This window comes from Crinia signifera, chromosome 2, assembly GCF_055691185.1.
Source record: "Crinia signifera chromosome 2, ASM5569118v1, whole genome shotgun sequence".
Classification (NCBI taxonomy): Eukaryota; Metazoa; Chordata; class Amphibia; order Anura; family Myobatrachidae; genus Crinia; species Crinia signifera.
Window position 1 is genome coordinate 141,124,171 of NC_139218.1, and position 22,645 is coordinate 141,146,815.

General features: G+C 42.8%; 1 protein-coding gene across 1 annotated transcript in view; it reads right to left on the bottom strand.

Annotated features, from left to right (window-relative positions):
• SLC26A9 (solute carrier family 26 member 9) overlaps window positions 1-22,200 on the bottom strand; it is a 164,693-nt gene extending 142,493 nt beyond the window's left edge. Inside the window, exon 1 of the mRNA XM_083173028.1 lies at window positions 21,912-22,200. The gene's annotated coding sequence lies outside the window, so the exon portion shown is untranslated. The remainder of the gene's footprint in view (window positions 1-21,911) is intronic.
• Window positions 22,201-22,645: the final 445 nt, after the last annotated feature.

A 22,645-nucleotide genomic window follows, 5' to 3' on the forward strand; every position in this document is an offset into this window, starting at 1 on the left:
TTGCCCCAGGCCACCATTTACAAGGCAGTGTTTGGTGGACTATCAAGGCTGCAAAATTAACCAGAATAACCCCAATATTGTGTTTGTATGATATTGCAGATTAAATAACATATTTGTTTTTTTAACTATTCTTCAAAATATTTCCATGCATATTGGTATTCATATATATGTTTATATCCATGGTAATAATTACTAATATAGCTGGGGTAACAGCTGCTATGAGGACTGGTAACTGAGTGGCCCATAAGTCCTGAGCTGTTGAATCAAGCCAGAGCATATAGGGCTAGGATTAAGACAGGTAGGAAACACCAGTGCACTTCAAAGACTATTTACACTGACTTATTCCTATAACAAAATCACAGTAGCTACTACTGCATGCCACTTAATAAAGAACAACCACACTCATTAGCCACTGTTTGGCTTATACAGAGTAGGATAAAAGTGCATTTTGATGACTTTTCCCAACAGAATGGAGTACAACACTGCATTGCTGCATTCACATCTTTGAGCTTATTCAGCTGTATGAGGCATCTATTTCAAGCAGACACTTCCTGCTGCTGTAGTGATCCAACATGCTTGCTAATATGCAGCATCGGATTTATGCATCCTGCCGTCACAGAGGCCCTGAAATCTCCATATTCTGAAAGAGATTCCTGGCTTCTTCCCTAAATGGTGGCAACAAGCCTCTTTTCCCAAGTGCCCATGCCCCCCATGTTAGTCAACCACAATCTGATGCCGGCTTGTGCCATATGTTGCAGTACACAGAAGGAGGAAGGTTGAGGAGGAATGGGCTGCTGTAGCAATTTCGTGCAGGTGCACAAAATGTCTTTGTAACCACCTCTGCATGAGCACCATTGTGGCCATAGGTAGAACACATTATAAAGTCAGGTGTCCCCCCTTGCTTTAATCAGCCGGTTGAAGGGAGTAAATTCAATTACCTCAATTACCTACAATAGGCAAATCTTCTCGCACACTTGAAATTAGTGCAATTTTCACTCCCACATTTTCTCTTATTGCTCCTAAAGTTTCACCCAGTACAAAACCATAAAACTAGATGTTCAGTTTCTTGTTCAATTAAAAGACCTACAGTATCATACATTTCCTGGTAACCAGGCTGCCATGTAAACATTCCTGGTGGTTTCATCTCTGCAGATCAGCCACAGCGATGCACATTTACCACAGCAATGCACATTCATCAGTTTCAAAATCAGCTGACTATATTATCTACAAAAAGCAAAATGGGGAGCCTTATAGGTTTGTTCTCACCGATAAGCTAAAATGCCCTACTATGGTAATAGTTTGGTCATTGAAGGGTTAACGCTTCCTTCCCATATCATATCAGTCTTATCAGTTTGCTCTACAGTAATGTGAGTGTTTTCCTTCTTGATAACATTGAGTCATGTTTAGAAGTCACTTTGAGGGAGGCCATTCTTAGAAAATACTTTTGCTAAACCAATAACTACTGCTCTGGCCACCGTCAAAAGGTCAAAGAGGTAACCTGCATTTGTAACGATTTCACTGTCCTCATTTCAGTGTATTAGATGAGGAAAGAGATCTGAACACTGATGTGTACATACTAGAAGGAGGTGAGAGGTCTCTTCTCTGATGACTGCAAATTAGGAGGAAAGAGAGAACTGTGTACGAATGTCTATATAAGTGGTCTATGCCCTGTGGTTCTTGTGCTAGTCATCACAGCCTTCCCATAGTATATAGAAAGAAAAAAAATTAAGCTATGCCGCACTAGTGTTTGGTATGCACATTTATTTTAATTATATATATACTGTATACTTATAGGTAGATAAAAAAAACACATAAATATCAAGTTAGGTCTAAAATGGATCATTTGTCGCATTGGGGTGCTATCCTGGACAACTAAAGAGTCAATACATAAAGGGAAGAGAAAAAAATAGTTGTCTTCTATATTGAAAGTTAAAATGTAACCTTTATTATAATTATCTTAAAAGGATTTCTTCAGAAAAGCTGTGACATAAACAGAATATAGAGGTCACAAAAGATAGAAAAGGGGTTTTACAATTAACGCCGCACTGTGTGGGCAGACAGATATTCAGTAAAGATCGCAGAGGATAACTAGTTTATCCGAAGCGACATAAACTTACCGGCATGGGCATGTGACATGAATTCATAGACACTGGCATATGGGGGTTGTGCTTTGAAGGGGAGGAGCGCTGTGTGAGGGGAGTAATGATTTAATTGGCTGATGGAACATCAGGGGAGTGATCCTACATACAATATATGCCTGGCTCTAGAAAGTTCTCTCTCTTTTCAGTCAGATTCGTTGCCCACCCTCCAGCCCTAAGTGGTTGGGTTTTTAGGTTTGAATTGTTGTGTCGGCTTTATTGATGGTCGGTTCAGAATGGTTATATTTTTGATTATATTTGAAAGAACTGGTTGAAGGACAGTTTAGTTATATAAGTGGTTAGGCATGTATATCACTTCACGAATATCGGCATCACCGGTCCAGGTGGGCCCACATGCCACTTTATGATTGGCTGTCGTATCTATATGGATCATCATAGGGCAGTTGGCCCAATTTTTATCCCCGTAAGGGTTTAGAGTGTGCAGCTGCCCTTACGAGTTGTGTCGTGGTCAGGGTTAGTGGAAGATGGTCGATCACTGACCACTGAAGGGCAGTTGGCCCTCCTTTTCTTATTTTACATTTTTATTATCCCCGTAGGGGTTGGAGTGATCAGCTCTGCCCTTACGAGTTGTGTGGTGGTCAGGGATAGTGACAGATGGTCGATCCTTGGCCATCCGGGCAGTTGGCCCTCCTTTTTCTTATTTTCAATTAATTTTTTTTTGCATAAAATTTTGATCATATTTTAAACCGTTCTTCTCACTGCCACCTTAACTTAGAGCAGGGGTGGGGAACTTTTTTTGGGCCAAGGGCCAATTGTATGGTGGAAAAATCCTTCGGGGGCCATATGTAAAAATTTCTCTTACAAATTGTCCTGCTGCAGCCGTCCCACACACCGGCAGCTGCACCTGAATAGGACTGACAGTCTCCAGCTGCTGTTGATTAAGAGGAATCTCGCAAGAACTACTGACCTCTCGCAAGAAGTACCCAGTACTTGACTCCCGGCAAAGCCGCTGGGTGGGTAGGAGGGCCACTCAGACCGGCTACGGGGGCCGCATACGCCCCCCGGGCCTGAGGTTCCCCACCACTGACTTAGAGGAAGGGACCTTTTATTGAAGAGTTAGCTATAAAAAGGCCTTCCTCTTCAAATAAATAAAAAGCTTACCCCTTTCACGCCAAATTCAGTTGTCCGAGTCTTTATTTTTAGATAAGTGGGCATGAATGAAGTGTGCATGCATCTGACCGTGTAACGTTTATGGAAAATCAATAGCTAAATACTGCAATCAAAATAGTGTTGGATTAAACTTTATAACAAAGAGCAAGTGTCAAATCATCTTCCATCCAGACTGAATTCTCAGGTGAATGGTTCCACTATTCATATCCAGTAGTGTGAGGCTTGGTTTAGCTACTACAGGTTGAGTATCCCGTATCCAAAATGCTCGGGACCAGGAGAATTTTGGATAACGGATTATTCCGTATTTCGGAATATTTTAATATTTCAATGATGTATTTTGAAGTATCTTGCATTTATGCTGTATAAACACATAATATACACACAAATATATTTTATTACCACATAAAATACACACAAATATATTTTATTTGTTCAAAAAACAAGGTTTCAAAACGTGAAACAAAATGTGTGTACTATCTCAGCACTGAATTTGAATGCCAAGCAATCATTGTCTTGCACATATATAGTGCCAGTTACATATCATGTCCCCAGTGATGCTGTTACAAATGTCCCCAGTGAGTTTTTAGCAAAAAAAAAAAAATTTTTTACTTTCTGGAATGTCCGTATTTCGGAATAATTCGGATAACGGATATTCGGATACGGGATACTCGACCTGTATTGAGATGTAGTAACTAATGTATTGAGATGACAATATGTAACAATTATCAGTGGATATGAGAGTTTTCACCAGAATAAAGGTATAATGTATGTCCGTTGTTTCTCCAGTGTTTGATCACTGTTTCTTAATGCTCTTCAGTAAGCTTCTCTTTATCTAGGTTGTCATAGGAGTAGCAGTTAAGTAATGCTCTAATCACACACAAATAATTTATTGTGTGTATCTGTGCAACACTGCACTTCAAATATACATTCAGGAATTTGGACCAATTCTCTGATAGATACAGTATGACAATACTCTAATATAGGGCATGTTGTATAATAAAATGCATGTGTGCCTCCCTAATAGTAGGTAGCAATATTCTAATATAATTATAAGCTTTCCAATGTTCAGCAAATCAACTTTCCAATGTGTAGACGCATCGGTAATTCAATGTACACACCTCCTCTTGCGATATGCATATCTACGGGATGTCCTTTTATTAATATTAATGATGTAACAGCATCTGAATATATGTAGAGCTAATAATATACATTCTATCCTATGTTAATAGTCTTCAGAAATATAGATGGGGTCGGTTATGGAGAAGTTTACATACTATACTTATATACAGTATGAGATCCTTCCAGTGCACATAACGGGTGCCGGACGGGTTCCCGACAGTCGGGATCCCGACAGTCATTTACCCGACGTCGGGATCCCAACTGTCAAAATGCTGACAGCCGGGTGCCCGACTGACACGCGCTATTTTCCCTCGTGGGGGTCCACGACCCCCATAGAGGGAGAATAGAATAGGTGGCTTGCGTAGCGAGCCACCGTGCCCGCAAGGGGCTTTTTTGCGCTCGCCATGCTGTCTGACTCCGGGCAGTCGGGATCCCGACGTCGGGATAATGACTGTCGGGATCCCGACTGTCGGAGTCCCATACCACACCCGCACATAACCACATAAGGCTGATTAAGGACCTTATTATGGTCCACACACAACACTGCGAATTTCAAAGCGTTGCGTGTGGACTAAAAGCCGTCTGCAGTGCCGGCCTCCCCCCTCACAAGCCGCGATCCCCTGCAATTTCCCACACGCTGCGAAAGGATGATCTGCATAATCATCGATTCCCAGCCGGGGAGAAATCATTCGAAGTTCTGCGACCATCGAAGGATTTCTCCAGTGCTCACAGTTCAGAGACACCGCTATGGTGTTTCTGTTCTCCAAGTGCCCTGTTCGGGAAGCAGGATGGCAGCTGACATCCATTGAGCTGCCCTCCTACTGCACCAGTATCACCGGGCAATTACCATGGGAACACCCAGCATTTTCATGGCAATGCCCATGAAACCATGGGCTGCGCCAGCCGCAGCCCCACTCACCTTGGCTGCACTGCTATGTGCGAGCGGGATGGTACATGTAGTTTCGCTCTCATCGTGTATCTGCACATGTGCAGAAATGCACATGCACAGATGCACAACATCGGTTGCCCGTGCGAACGCATGGGGGACTGAAGTTATCAGAATAACCCCCTAAGGGTATATGGAGAGTTGGTTGTAAAATAACATACGTGTTGTTCTTATGTAGTGAAATTTACCATATACAGTATAGGTAGTGCTAGTTGTGAAGTGGTATACATCTTTTCCTTTCTTAATGATCTGTCAGCATATAAAAAGCTGATATTAGGTCGGCTCCACTATTTAATTATATTTTGGCACACAAACATGTATTGTACCAAACTTATATAAAATTAAATAAAATTAATTAAAACTGTATTTAAATATTCATATAGACAAGTGTGTTTTGCAAAGGGATCATGCTTTGTGTAGTTCCAAAGACTTCTTCTATATCTAGATATATACTGTATAAGACCAAATCATTTATTATATAATATCAAACATTCTCAATGCAGGGTCATGACTGTTGGGCTGGCACAACAGCCGTGACCCTGTCCCATTCTCAGCAGGCTTGACACTGATTTGGCAGGTGGGATTCAATGTCCCGCCTGCCGAGCGGCGAGAAGGGGATGTGGCTGCGAGAAGCGGACATAAATTGTCCAGCTGCAGCCAGGAGCTCGTCAATTCCCGGCCGTTCTCGGCAGAACATGCCCAACTGCTTGTGGAGCCGGGCATGTTTTGCCGAGATCCCTGTTCAATGCTGTCCTGGAAGACAGCATTGAATAGGAACCCCTCCGCTATTTCCCCCATAGAGAATAGCGGAGGGAGATTGAATATCCCCCTCTGTTGGAATATTCATATGACAGCATGTTATATACTGAACTCACAGACAGAGCCAGCCTTAGCCAATTTGATGCCCTAGGCAAAATTTTGGCTGGTGCCCCCTAGCTCTGCCACTAGTTTCACCTCATCACCCAGCAAAGCACACATAACCCAGCAGCACAGATGCCGTCAGCAGCCAGCAACACCCACCATCCACTTGCTTATCTATAACAGATGCAAGGTTTGTGATGCACTCAGGCCCCTGGGTGCAGGGGGCCCCACACACTGTACACCCTGCACGCATAATATCCCACATTCACATTAGTATCCCACATTCACCTAACACAGCACTTAGTGACCCACATTCACATTACACAGCACATAGTGACCCATACTTACATTACACATCACGTAGTGACCCACACTCACATTTCACAGCACGTTAACAGCCAGAGTAGGTTACACCGAAGTGCGTGTCACTGAAGGCATCAACCGAGTCCCACTGTGAGCGCACGTGCCAGGCAACCTGTGTCACTTGTATCTGGGCGCTGGTATGCCGGTGTGCGTATCACTTAGGTTGCATCAGCTGGGTCCAGCCATGAGCGTACTGACTCGGCTTGAACCAAAGTGTTCTATATGAGTCTACAATTCAGATGCAAGAAGAACTTAAAAATGCATATATATTAAACAACTCCTAATCAAGCAGTTATTTTTAAAAAAATTCCTATCCGTCTATCTGCCTCACACGGCCGGTAAACCAAGTATAAAAAGAAGCTATTTGCTTTGAGCAGCAGGCTATCATGTCATGATATCCTTTGCAATGCAAATGCAGAAGGAGTTGCATACCACCCCCACCTCCATTTGCATTTGCATTAAACTGAAATGCAATCACAGTTTAAGATAACATCCCAATGCTTCCCTATGACTGCAGCCTGAGTAAGAATATTCTTACTCAGGATGCCTGTTGCAGGCGGCTTGTGAGGCCAAGGAAAATGCCCCTCTTGGTGCAGTCCTTGACATTGCCAAACGGTGAAAATCAGGCAGAAGCAATCGCATTTTTGCTATGCAATTGCAGGACACATCCCACACATGTTCGGGACGGGTCCTGCTCATGTGGGCAGTTTCCTGACCATTGGGAAACTGTGCTGTGGATTGCACGAGCGATCCGTAGTGAATTAGTCCCTATGTTTTTGTAATGAGCGAGACAGAGTCAATGGCTGGGAATAAGTTTTCTTTAGGATATGATGTAATGTACCTCATTAGAAAAGAATGGGGTGTATAATTCCCAAAGGTCATAGAAGTAGGTTTTGTAAAGCCACAGCAAAGGGTCAACAAGTTGTTCGATGACTGCAGTGGAGGACCATGTCTATGGAAATACTGATGTTTAATACTTGGGCTAGGAAATCTTGTTTTATAGCTTAACCTCCAGGACTTTGGTGGTTTAGGAGATGGGGCATGGTGGTTGTGCATATATGAGGTCAGGAACTCACAATGGGGACAATTGTTGGAGGAGTCCTCTGGAACTTGGTCTAATCAGTTGTCCTGGGTAATTTGTGGCTGTCACCATGGGCCTTATTCTGATCGGTGCGGCCGGATCCGAATATGCGGCCAGGACCGTGCGTGCGAAACCCCGCCTTCCATACGGATCGCCAACTCCGTCCGTACGCGGTAAGAAGCTAGCCGAACGGACCGCACGTGTATTTTTCATGGAATACGCCTCCTCCATCTCAGGGAACCTCCCCCATCATTTGATGGTCACAGACCATCGAATGCAGGACCGAGTGGTCCACCAGCTCCCGCAACCTCAGACCACGCGGACATTTTTCTGTGCAAAAGCAGGGATCTGGGCGGGCAGCTGACATCCGGCGATGTCATATGCCCGCCCCCTACACGTGCGTCACGGCCGCATTACCATACGTACGCCCAGCGTTTGCATGGGAACGCCCATGAAACGCGGGGCGTATACATATGGTAATGAGCCCAAATAGCCCTTCACTCCCCTCTCCACCCCCTGTTCGTAGTGTACACATTTCATGCGGGATTTGGTCGTACGCCCCGCTCGCACATGCGCAGAGACGCCTCTGCACATGCGCAGACACAAAACATCGGCGGCACGAACGCACGCGGATATTACCGCACCAACCAGAATAAGGGCCCATGTCTTAATGTCAGATGAGGGAATATGTCAACTATAATGCTTTCTGAGCATTTGGAATGGTCACTTTGTCTTTGTCAGTACAGTCTGGTAATTGCACAGTATCCATGACACAGTATGCATAACCCCGATGGTATTGAGCTGCAAGTTACCATTCAAGTGAAATGCATTACAATAAAAAGTTATGGATATTGTCTATACATTTAATTTAAATGCAGGTGTGATTGCATTAATGCGTTAGAGTATGTAAAAATATAGTAATGTCTTTATTTACACATGCTGGCATTCCGGCCATTGGCCAAACAGCATCATCAACTCATGTGTGACTGGCATTACGTATGTATACTGTGGAGTGTGGCAACAAACACCAATGCCTGTTCTAGATTTGGCAAAAGTAGTACTGTTAAAAATAGACACACCGGAGGAGGTGTATATCATGATGATTGTGTGTTACATATAGGTTAGAATGTAGGTAAAAGGTGTATGCTTTGATGTCCATGTGTTAGAAGGAGGTAAAAGGTCTGTGCTCAGATATCTGTGAATGTCCAATCAATTATATATATATCTATATAGAATTGTGGTGGCGGATCGGCACTCCAACATTCAAAGGTAAGTACCTGGGTGCCCTCCGGATCAGTATGATAAAGAGGTAGCAGGCAAGCGGCGGCACTCCAAGGAATTTTTATTGTGCAAAAAAGTATCTCCAACGTTTCGGGGACTAGCCCCTTTGTCATGGGGCTAGTCCCCGAAACGTAGGAGATACTTTTTTGCACAATAAAAATTCCTTGGAGTGCCGCCGCTTGCCTGCTACCTCTTTATACTGTATATCTATATATATATTTGTGTCCAGGGGTGTAGGGAGGTTGGAGAATGGTGGAGCTGCCCAGAGTCTGGGCGGTTATACAAGTGCCAGTGAACACACACACACCGACTGTAGTGATCCTTGTAGGTGATGTCAGAGTCTCTGACCTGATGCTGACCACCAGGATTATTGCAGTGCAAAGTTGGGCTACTTTTCAATGAATAAACACACACACTGACAGTAGCCTTCTGTTGCCTGCGGGGCTGCATTACTATTCGCTGACAAATAACATCTGCTTCTATCTCTACTCTCTAGTGGAGGATACAGGCCTGAACCAGCAACTGGGGGCACTGTGACTGCATGAGTTATGGCTGGTGGTATTCATGTGAAGCCTGTCCTTCCTGGTGGGTAATAGGGAGGATGAGGATAATACAGATGCCGAGATCGCAATAGTACAGCACTGCCACCTGCTATGCTGGCACTCCTTGGCTCTGTTATGGGTGGCTGTTTACTGCGGGTGGAGATAAGGCTTCATGTCATATCAGTCTGCAAGTGAGAGACTGAGTAAAGATAGTAGAAAAGATGGACTCAATGGAGCCTGGAGCCACAAATAACATTATTTGTGGTAGGTACTACTTGCCTATTTGTTAACTATAACTGGCATGGTGAAGCGCCCGAAAAGGGGGTGGGGCGTATGCAAATGAGGGTGCGGCTTATGCTAATTAGCCGCGACCTCATTTTCATACGAGGATAGACGCTGTGCGCATGCCTGTTGTGTGCTTCTGTGTGGTGTAACCCTGTTCTGTGCTGCTGTAGGGTGGCGTGACCCTGGGCCAGATGCACTAAGCTTCAAAAGTGATAAAATGGAGAGTTATAAACAGCCAGCCAATCAGCTCCTGCCTGATATTTCTCAAACACAGTCTGTGACATGGCAGGTAGGAGCTGATTGGCTGGCGGTTTATCACTCTCATTTTATCACTTTTGAAGCTTAGTACATCAGGCTCCCTGTGTGCAGCTGTAGTGAGGGGGTAGGGAAGGACTAATGATGATGAGGAGGGTATCTATCATGGTATAATGAGGGTGATTCAGGTTGGTTTGCTAAAGCAAACTCCTTTAAAGTACAAAACCATGTGAACTGCAGGTGGGGTAGATGTAACTTGTGCAGTGAGAGAGTTTCATTTGGGTCGGGTGTGTTCAAACTGAAATCTAAATTACAGTATAAAAATGAAGCAGCCAGTTATTACTCTGCACAGGAAAAAATAACTCACCCGAATGTAACTCTCTCTGACCGTGGATGCCAAATAGGAGGTGGCATTAAAACCCTGCCAATGAGCAGATTGTTTGGTGTTGTCTTACAGTGTGACATTTGTAAGGGGCATTACTGTGTGGTTTATAACATGGTGCAAAGAGTATTACAGTGTTTGGCATTATATGATGTAAGGGGCACTATTGTGTGAGGCATAACAAGGTGTAAGGTGCACATTATGTTATAAGGGGCATTATGGTGTGTGGCATATTGTGTAAGGGACATTATGACATGGGCATTAATATAAGAAGGAGCTTTGGCTAAAGTATAAATGTAACTTGAGAGTGAGTGAGCACTGGCTTTGGGTAAATATGTTTGGGGTGAGCGGGGGTACTGACTACATGATAAATCTTTCTTGGGGGTGAGAGGGGGGCACTGGTTATCATATAAATGCAATTGGGGAGTAAGTGGGCACTGGCTATAGAATTAATCTATTGGGAGGTCACTAGTTATAGATTAAATGGAACTGGAGGAGAGGGAGCATTGGTTATATAATATAAATGTATCTTAGGGGGAGTGGGGGCACTGGCTGTAGGATGAATGATTTTGGGGGGAGAGGGGACACTGGTTATATATAAATGTTTTGGGGCAGGGCACTGGTTATAGGATAAATGTAACGGTACTTGTGTATTATCACGGCTCCCACGATTTCCATCTTGGAGTTGATTTTATATAGTGTGGCGAGTGCAGCGAGCCACCGAGCCCGAAGCGTGGCGAGCAGCCGCGTAATACTTTACATGTATTACGCGTCCCCTCGCGGGGCTTGCTGCGCACGCCACAATACCCGAACCGTGGCGAGCGGCCGCGTAATACTTTACATGTATTACGCGTCCCCTCGCGGGGCTCGCTGCGCACGCCACGCTTCGGGCTCGGTGGCTCGCTGCGCTCGCCACGCTATATAAAATCAACTCCACGCCGACGTGGATAGTGGGGGTATGAAAAGGTCGGAGGACGCGTACCGCCGCCCCTCGCGTGCTCGCTGCGCTCGCCACGCTTCGGGTTGGCGTTGATAGTGGGGGTGGCGTGGGGGTGCATTTAACATTGTAAGCACCCATTAGGGTGCTTATACAATTAAAAATCTTATAGGGGGGCCAATTGACCTTGAAAGCACCCATTAGTGTGCTTATACAATTTAAAATCTCATCTCATCTCATCGTATGCCATATACAATGGTATACAATTTTAAATTGTATAAGATCGGGTCCCATCGCAGCACATCTCATCTCATTGCATACCATCTTAAGCCTTATGGTATGCAATAAGATGGGATGAGATGGGAGCCGTGATAGTACACAAGTACCAATGTAACTGTGGAGAAGGGGGCACTGGCTATAGGATAAATGTATCGATTGGGTACCGGTTATAGGATATACAGTTGTGCTCATAAGTTTACATACCCTAGCAGAATTTGTGATTTTCTGATCTTTTGTCAGAGAATATGAATGATAACTCACAAACTTTTCTTTCTCTCATGGTTAGTGGTTGGGTGAAGCCATTTATTGTCAAATAACTGTGTTAAAGCTTATACGCTTATAAATTATAATGATAACAGAAACTACCCAAATGACCCTGATCAAAAGTTTACATACCCTGGAGATTTTGGCCTCATAACATGCACACAAGTTGACACAAACAGGTTTGAATGGGTACTAAAGGTATCCATCCTCACCTTTGATCTGTTTGCTTGTAATCAGTGTGTGTGTATAAAAGATCAGTGAGTTTCTGGTCTCCTGAAAGACCCTTGTATCTTTCATCCAGTGATGCACTGATGTGTCTGGATTCTGATTCATGGGGAAAGCAAAAGAATTGTCAAAGGATCTGCGGGAAAAGGTAATTGAACTCTATAAAACAGGAAAGGCATATAAAAAGATATCTAAGCAATTGAGAATACCATTCAGCAGAGTTCAAACTCTAATTAAGAAGTGGAAAATGAGGGATTATGTGGAAACCAAATCACGGTCAGGTAGACCAACAAAAATTTCAGCTACAACTGCCAGGAAAATTGTTCGGGATGCAAAGAAAAATCCACAAATAACTTCAGCTGAAATACAGGACTCTCTGAAAAAAAGTGGTGTGGTTGTTTCAAGATGCACTATAAGGAGGCATTTGAAGAAAAATGAGTCGCCAGAAGAAAGCCATTACTACGCAAATGTTACAAAGCATTCCACTTACAATACTCCAAACAGCACAGAGACAAGCCTCAAAACTTCTGGAACAAAGTCATTTGGAGTGATGAAACATACAACGATGGGAATTTCCAAGTCTCTGGCGCAATACTTGAAAAAGGTGAGTCTAAAGGTCTGTATCTTCAGATGTCTTCACAATTTTCAAGGGTATTTCTCAAAATATAAAGAAAGAAGGGATCAGTGGTTATACTGAATCTATCCTAATATCAGGACTGGAACATATGGAGGAGATGAATATATGGGTGTACCCCCACTCACGGTAAGTAGGGTGATGTACAGGCACATAGCGGTTTCTTGTCTTTGTCCTTTATCTTTCTTTTCTTTTTTCTTTCTTTTTTTCTCTCTCTCTTTCTTCTGTTTTCTGCTTTTTATGTTGGGAATTTCTCCACTCTGTGAATTGTGTAGAAAATATGGGAGTAAGAAATCAAGGTTAATGCGTTGACCAGTGAGATTTCAAAACACCCCGTGCAAATAGAAAGTAGTGATGGTCGTACCTTACTCACCCAACAGTAGAGCAAGATACATATGTAAAGGTATCTTTAAATATGACTAATTTATCCCAGGATTAGAAATAAGTGTGCGTACCACACTTACGTGGAAGGATGATGGGTATATACCCGTAGCGTGTTCTTGTCCTAAGTGTGGTTCCGTTATCACCGTCGGGACCAATTTTTTCTCAGTAGGAGTGTAATTTGATGAATAAAAGTGATAAAATATAATTTTAGTGACTGGACATTAATTATGTTATCTGTACCTCTATATATAGAAGGTAAGTATAGAGTGCTCGTGCCTTTATGTTTTAAAATAGATAGAGGTAATAGTGGTGTACCGTGGCTAACACTATGATGTGTGGAGAAATGCCCAAAAAGGTTTCTTTTAGAGGATGGAGAATTTCACTGCCTATTGTGTTCATATATGTTAATCACATATATACCCAAGATTTATCCAAAGGATGAGAGATATGCGTACCAAAACTTACAGTGATGTAAGTTTTTTCACCACCTATAACGGTTTCTTTGACTCAGAGTGGTAATCCGTTTGTGGCGATATTTCCCAAATATATTCTGGCCAGAAGGAGGTTTTCTTTTAAAAGTTCTTTATTGTACAGTAGAAAAAATGGATTTTATCACTTTTATTCATCAAATTACACTCCTACTGAGAAAAAATTGGTCCCGACGGTGATAACGGAACCACACTTAGGACAAGAACACGCTACGGGTATATACCCATCATCCTTCCACGTAAGTGTGGTACGCACACTTATTTCTAATCCTGGGATAAAATAGTCCTATTTAAAGATACCTTTACATATGTATCTTGCTCTACTCTTGGGTGAGTAAGGTACGACCATCACTACTTTCTATTTGCATGGGGTGTTTTGAAATCTCCCTGGTCAACGCATTAACCTTGATTTCTTACTCATATATTTTCTACACAATTCACAGAGTGGAGAAATTCCCAACATAAAAAGCAGAAAACAGAAGAAAGAGAGAGAGGAAAAAAAGAAAGAAAAAAAGAAAAGAAAGATAAAGGACAAAGACAAGAAACCGCTACGTGCCTGTACATCACCCTACTTACCGTGAGTGGGGGTACGCCCATATATTCATCTCCTCCATATGTTCTAGTCCTGATATTAGGATAGATTCAGTATAACCACTGATCCCTTCTTTCTTTATATTTTGAGAAATACCCTTGAAAATTGTGAAGACATCTGAAGATACAGACCTTTAGACTCACCTTTTTCAAGTATTGCACCAGTGACTTGGAAATTCCCATCGTTGTATGTTTGGTAATTTTGTTGGTTATTGGGTGATAACCAGGGGAAAGTACAGATCCTCAGGCAGCAGTGCGCCAGTTCAGGTCATATGCTAAATCTTGCTTGCAGTTGTATTTCGAGTGATGAGACCAAAATTTACATTTTTGGCCACAACCATAAACGTTACAAATGGAGAGGAGTCAACAAGGCCTATGATTAAAGGTACACCATTCCTACTGTGAAACAAAGAAGTGGATCGCTGATGTTTTGGGGATGTGTGAGCTACAAATGCACTGGAAACTTGGTAAAAATTTATTGCAAGATGAATGCAGCATGTTATCAGAAAATACTGGAGGAAAATTTGCTCTCATCAGCCTGGAAGCTGCATATGGGACGTACTTGGACATTCCAACATGACAATGAACCAAAACACAAGGCCAAGTCAGCCTGTCATTGGCTACAGCAGAATAAAGTGAAGGTTCTGGAGTGGCCATCTCAGTCTCCTGATCTCAATATCGTTGAGCCACTCTGGGGAGATCTCAAACGTGCAGTTCATGCAAGACAGCCTAAGAATTTACAGGACCTGGAGTCTTTTTGCCAAGAAGAATTGGCAGTTTTACCATATGTGAAAATAAAGTGCCTCATCCACAACTACCACAAAAGACTTCAAGCTGTCATTGATTTTAAAGGGGGCAATACACGGTATTAAGAACTGGGGTATGTAAACTTTTGATCAGGGTCATTTGGGTAGTTTCTGTTGTTATTATGATTTAAAAAGAGTTGTTTGTCTAAATGGCTTCACCCAACCACTAACCATGAGTGAGAAAAGTTTGTTTTATCATTCATATTCTCTGACAAATGACCAGAAAAACACAAATTCTGCTAGGGTATGTAAACTTATGAGCACAACTGAGAAGGGAATTAGAGAATAAATGTATCTGAGGGGAAGAGGGGACACTGACAATAACATACATGTATCTGGGGATGAGGGGGCACTGGGTATAGGATACATGTAACTGGGGGTACAGTGCAATTAGGTGGAGTACAAGCATTCAGATGATGCAGAGATCCTACTCATGCAACGATCCCTAACCGTCGGAGATGTGCACAATCTATCAGATTTGCGTACATCCTTGAATGAAACTGTATACAGATGAAGTGCAGTAAAGAAAGTCAGTATATTTTTCAATGACAGCCCTAAACAGTAAAAAAGGAAAGCGATTAAAGAATAATTTGCCTCCCTTTTACTCTACCCTACATCAATGCGTTAAATGGCTTTTGCCACACATTATTCTGACAAGAGCTCCCAGGACTGTTTAAATGTTAACATGATAAAATTCCAGATAGCATAGAGTGGCCTGTCTTTCACTCTTTTATTTCATCACAAAATGTTTTTGTATGTGTCTGTATATTGTGTGGTAGTGCACTGGTGCATGTAAGGTGCGGGCAGGTGTATTGCTGTAGTGTGGGCTTGTGAATGGTGGAAGGCAATTTTCATCTTGAGCTACATTTAGTTTAGAACTGTTCCTATATAAGATAAATGTAACTAGGATGAGAGGGAACTCTGGCTATAGAATAATCGTAGCTGGAGATAGAGGGGACACTGATTATAGAATAAATACAACTGGGAGTTGAGAAGGCACTGCTATTAGCATAAATAGAACTGGGGGAGTACTAGTAGTACTACGTATAGGTTAAATATGACTGGAAGGGTTATTGTGTGTTGATATGAAGAATATTGCTGGATGCACTATTGGGCACTGCCAAAACATATTGGTGCTATAATGTGGCTTGGAGCACTGCTTTTGTAAAAGCAAATATGGCTGTGGTACTGCTTATGTAAGAAAAATATAGGTGTGGTGCTGCTAGCATAAAAAGACTGTCAATAGGTTGACACCAGATGGTTGACAGTAAATATTTTGGAAGGTTCAAGAGGTCGAAATGGACATGTCAACAGGTAAATGGTCAACAGTGACTTAAGTTGACAGGGTTAAAAGCAGTGGCGTAAGTTCATCCCAGTTGCCCGGAGGCAAGGTAAGTACTGGTGCCCCCCTGTAACTGGAGGACATCTGAAGCTCTCTCTGCGAAGCGTACGCAGACCACACACATCATGTGTGTGCTCCCAGCCTCCCCCTCCCTCATGAAATGTTGATATTTTGAAACTGTTTAGCTTAAACCTAATGAGCAGTCTCGGTCCTGGTAACATACCCGTCTCAGCCTGAAGATGCTGTGTCTCACCGTGGCACACGGCGTCCAGCTTACAGCACCTCCAGGCAGACGGAGTAGTGAGAGTGCAGCAGTGTACCTTAACCGCTGTCACTCATAGCAGATAAGCTGCGGCGGCTTGTGTGTATTGCTGTTTTCCCTGCCGAATACTGAGCAATCCAGGCTCACGGCATCACACGGAAATAAAACAGCATTCATCTCACTCCCGCCGCCAATTATATCTGTTATCCATACCCATATCTGCTAATTAAATTATTTCGAGATCAGAGATGCCGACATACTGTGTCAACACTGCCATATACCTATAGGGTTAAGACAGCAGTTCTAAAAACACACACTTATCAGCTAACTACCATACTGAAGGGAGACATACCCTGGGGCCCCACGGTGTGAGGATTCTATATCCTTTTTATATGTCATTGTTTTGTTTCATGTGTATATGTGTTTTATATTTCGCAGTTTAAAAAAAAATGATTGAATAAAAGTTACATTTTAAAAACTCTCTAGGTGCACCACACAGAGACATTCTTTTATTTCTTATGTGCCAGTAACCCTGTGTCCTGTGGTAGCACACCCCTTATCAGATATATGTCAAGCTGAATCAGATCGATTTAGGAGGGGTCCACCATAAAATTTACCTCAGATATTTTCTGTGCAAATAGTCACCCCCCAAAAAAATTCTCTACATCTGTAATTGGCACTACTGAGGACATCTGTTATAGCACCACTGGGGACATGATATGTAACTAGCATTACTGGGTACATCTGTAACTGACACTACTGGGCACATCTGTAACAGCACTACTGGGGGCATCTGTAACAGCCCTACTGGGGACATCTGTAACTGGCACTACTGGGTACATCTGTAACAGCACTACTGGGGACATCTGTAACTGCACTACTGGTGAAATATTATGTAACTGGCACTACTGGGACATGATATGCAACTGCACTAAATATGTGCAAGAAAATTGTTGCTTTAGTTTGAATTCAAATCCAGTGCCTGAGATAGTACTCAACCTTTGATTCACGTTTTGAAACCTTGTTTCATGCACAAATAAAACATGGTTGCCATTCCGGGAGGGTCCCGAAAATCGGGTCCCCCCCCCCATTGCAGCTGCCCCCCCTGACCGCAGCATTTAAATAACCTTATCTGACGATCTCCGGGGAGGGGGCAAGGCTAAAGTGTCATAATCGTGTCGTTTAGCCCCTCCACGGAGATTGGCAAATTGGGTCTCTTTCCTTCATGGGGGTGGGGCTTAATGATGTCACACTTAAGCCCCGTCCCTAACTCCTACTGAAAGTCTCCTCTCCGGGCTTCTCCCAGAGAGGAGCTTTCAAAAGTCAGCAACCCTGAAATAAAATATATTTGTGTGATCACATCAAGCTTGCTGCAGAGGGGGAAGACAGGAAGTGTAAGTTAGAAAGTAGCATATTCAGGACAAGTTAGGAGGAAAAGTTAGGAGAAGGATGCATCGTTGGCTGGGATAATGGAATGGCTAGCTGTCATTTCCATGGTCCCCAGCTTTGGAAACAGCAGTCATGAGTTGGACCCCTTCTATGGAGAGAGCAGCAGCACATGTGGGTGCTTTTCTGCAGAGAAATATGAGGAGAATGCAGCCTCAGTGAGAGCCCCTCACAGCACGTGGGGAGTGCTGCCAGTCAAAGCAAGGTACCTGACAAAGAGAGAGAGAGATGGCAGTATGAGAGCAGCAGTACTGAGTCCAGTTAGAGGGTGATGCCCACCTGTAGAGGTGCCCTAGAAGAGTGCCAGGTGTGAGTCTCAGGAGAGGAAGTATCTGGGTGAGTGGTCGAAGCCACGCGGCATGCTGAGTAGCCACCCATTGACAAAAGTCCTTGTTATGTATGAGAGAGACAGTAACCTGTGATGTGTAGCACTACTGGTCCCAGCATTCCCTGGTATGAACTGCTGTTCATATTTATGCCGCTGCAATTAAGTGATTAGCTGAAGGAGGTGCCTTGATGTAACCGATGTAACCGATACGAATAATGTGCTGGAGGAGTTGGCGTGATACGTGATCTAATGTAACCATTATGCTTTGTGCTGGAGGAGAGTGTTCAGAAGTTATCCCTGCTTCATCCCTGCTATATGTTAAATAAACTGTTTACACCTGTAGTCCACTCCCACAATGCAACCGTAATTAAACTCCTGATTATTCAGGGGACCCCCTCGTGCCTGTGCTTTACCCATGATCAGCCGGAGGAAAGTAAGTGTGATGCAATATACACAATGACTGCAGTTATGCATACCTAGTGCCGGTGGGGTTTTACAAGAAGCAGGAGGTGAGTGGAAGGTATCAGGAAGCTTATGCACATTATAAGAACCAGGAGGTGAGAAGAATATGTTGGAAAACCTTTGTATAAGAAGCAGGTGAGAGGAAGGTATCAGAAAGCCCTTGTATAAGAAGAAGCAGGTGGTGAGAGGAAGGCATCAGGAAGCCTGTGTAAAAGAAGCAGGAGTTGAGTGGAACGTGTTAGGGAACCTTTGTATAAGAAGTAGGAGGTTAGAGAAAGGTATCAAGAAGTCTGTCTAAAGGTAGCAGGAAGCCTTTGTATAAGAAGAAGCAGGAGGGGAATGTATCAGGAATCCTGCGTACAGTATAAGAAGCAATAGGTGAGTAAAATGTGTTAGGAAACCTTTGTATAAAGAAGAAGGGGGTGAGTGGAATTTATCAGGAATCCTGTGAACGGTGTAAGAAGCAAGAGGAGTGGAATTTATCAGGAATCCTGTGTACAGTATAAGAAGAAGTAGCTAAGTGGAACGTATTAGGAAACCTTTGTATAAGAAGCATATGTGCCAGATATATCAAGCTTTAAAAGTGATAAAATGGAGAGTTCCTGGAAGCTATCTTCCTGGAGAGTTCCTTTGCATAAGAAGCCGGAGGTGGATAGAAGATCTCAAAGCTGGTATGTATGAACTTGAAGCAGGAGGTTAGAGGAAGGTCTCATATAATGGAAGGCATATAAAGAGGAAGGCATATAAAGCCTGTGTATTAGACGCAGGAGTTGAGAGAAAGGCATATGAAGCCTGTCATAAGAAGCACAAGGTGAGAAGATGGTTTCACAAAGCCTGTGTATTAGAAGCAGAAGGTCAAAGGAAGGACACAGGAAGCCTGTGTATTAGAAGCAGAAGGTGAGAGGAAGTTCTAATGAACTTTCTGTCCAGAAGGTGAGTGGAAGATCTGGTCAAAGGGGTTACTCTAAGTTAATCTGTCCCCGTGCGTTCACACAGGGGACCGATTTATTGCGTCTGTGCAGGCGCATTTCTGCGCATGTGCAGATGCAAAGTGCGAGCATGCACGGCGATCTACATGCTCGCCGTCCCACTCGCACCTAGATTTTCTGCATCTGCGCATGAGCAGGCGCATTTCTGTACTTGTGCAGACACAGGGGGCGAGCGGGCATGGGACGGTGGGGTGGCATGGGTACGCGTTCCCATGAAAATCGCCCGGTGATGCGGGGGCAGGCAGCTGACGTCAGCAGATCTCAGCTGCCTGCCCGCCTCCTACACAGGGTGCTCACAGATCCGAGATACCACAGAGGTGTCTCAGATCTGTGAGCGCTGGAGAAATCATTCCATGGTCCAACCTAAAGCTGCGAATGGATGATTATGCAAATCACAGCCATGCAGGGAATCTAGGCATGCAAGAGGGGGGCGGCCATCCCTATGGGCGGTGTTTAGTACACACGCAACGCTGCAAAATACGCAGCTTTGCGTGTGGACCAGAATAAGGTCCATTTATAAGCCATGATTAAGTGAAATGCTTCCTGGAACCTGTGTTATGTACTGCAGTAAAAGGTGTCAGGGATAGTTTCAGAGGCATATGCAATAATAGAACAGATTTTTTCAGGAACAATGTATGTCACCCCTACATATAAACATTGGGTAGTAGAATTGATGTACATACCTAACCCAAAGGAAAGTATTGTTAGCCTTTAAATCGCATCGAATGGCTGTTTTGGGCATTTAACAAAAACGATAAAAAGCAAATCTTTTCTTTACATTAATAGTTGCTTTTGTCAGAAAAAGCAACTTTAATCTTGAAAACAAACAAAACACATGTATCTACCACTGCAATCTTAAAAACACCTGTCCCATATATATATATATATATATATATATATATATATATATATATAATACCCCCATCCGTATACCTTTCCCACGTCATTAAATCCATTATTCTGACATGTAATTATTGGCCCAATTAGGGTAATTAAAAACCTCCAATTGTCTAATTAGTCATTTGGTGGGTGTTCAGTTGTGAGTCTCACAATTTTTACTTGAAAATATCACTTTCCTACTGAAGCTTCAATAAGCAGATTATGGAATTACTACCGCTAAGATTCCCGTATCTAACTGAATATTAAAAGCCCTGCGACTGTCAGAAATTTCCTGTGCCACTTTTTTTTAACCCATTTAATTGGACATGTCCTTGGCGTCAGTATTTTAAGAAGCATCTTAAGAAGAGGTCACATGAACAATTCTTAATATGAAGAGAGTTAGATGTTAATCTACTATATGAAGATATAAGTACATTTTTTTTTGTGTAGAACTCTATGGAGATATCAGTGCAGAAGGTGTCCTGTTCTTCATCGCTACCAATGACAACCTGCCCCTGGTAGCATGCGGACAAATTATTTGCTTCCCTTTATCTTAGATGTATTGTGTACTAAGAATCGTGGTGCTTATTGTTACCTGAGCTCTGTTTTACTTTTTCAGTTACTGTAAGTTCTGTGTACCGTGTAATGTTCTCATGTGTGCCATATGTACGGCACTGCCAACCATTTGTGGCGCCTTATAAATATAAATTAATAATAACATGGTATATTGTACACTATATTAAATGTAAGGATTACAAAAATTCACAAATTATACTCATTATCCATCATTTTTTTTAAAACAATTTTACCAACCTAAACAAATGCAGTTACAAAATATACTTAACATCTATCTATCTATCTATCTATCTATCTATCTATCTATCTATCTATCTATCTATCTATCTATCTTCTTATAAGTCTAAAGGCAACAGGTAATTCTCCCCCAGCAATCATATGGAAACATGTAATGCACTGATGTATATTGGCAATGTACATAGTAAAATAAAGATGACAGATTCTGACCGAATAATAAAGAAAAGCTGAAACCACAAGCATATTGGTTTGTTTCTACAACAGTATTCTTGGGGGAAAAAATATTTTACCACTTCTGAATGCATTTACCTTGTTATATTAGTAACTGAGAGAATCTTACAGAAGGCTGTTACTGTAAATGTATCATAGAATAATAATGCAGCTGAGTGAGCTCTTACCTGGGAGCTTGGTATCCAGAGTGTGATCTCACCAATAGGTCTCAAGGTGTGCTAGAGGTAATTGAAGTGGAGGCACTTGAAATAGAGGGAGAAAGTAAATGCAATCAGTCTTCTCTCTTATCTCAACTAACTCATTTATAAACAGTGGCAAATAGGGAGGAGGGAGGCAGTGAGAGGCTGCGGATTGGTTGCACAGAAGTGATTAGAAATGGTACAGGGTTTATACCAGAAGATAGGACAAACTGGTAAGAAAAGACAGGAGGTGGGATAGTGAAAGGAGGGGGGAAGTGGAGAGAACAGAACAGCCCTCTTTTTGTTCCAACCTTAACCCACCCACCCCTTTGCTTCCTTTTCTGCCTTGATCTGTTCTGAAATTTCCTAAATACAATCTAGGACAATAGACCACATTGAGTACTCCAAAGGTTTCCCAAGAATTGGACTCCAGGTAAAGGGAGAGAGCGGTAGGGATAAAGCTTAGAGGGGGTGCTGTCAACTAGCCCCACCTTCCCTCATTTGGCTGTGAATACACTTGAAATTAATCTTAATCTCTCTATAACCCAAAGAAGGCATTGTGGTCAGACCACCCCTCAGCCCTGTCAAGACATGATGCTGGGAGACTCTGCAGTGAGTATAGCCACTGAGAGGGGGGTGCTGCTTACTAGCAGTAATAGTCTGCTCTCTTAAAACCAATCTGATGTATTCAGATGCTTTACACCACTTCTTAATCCCATACT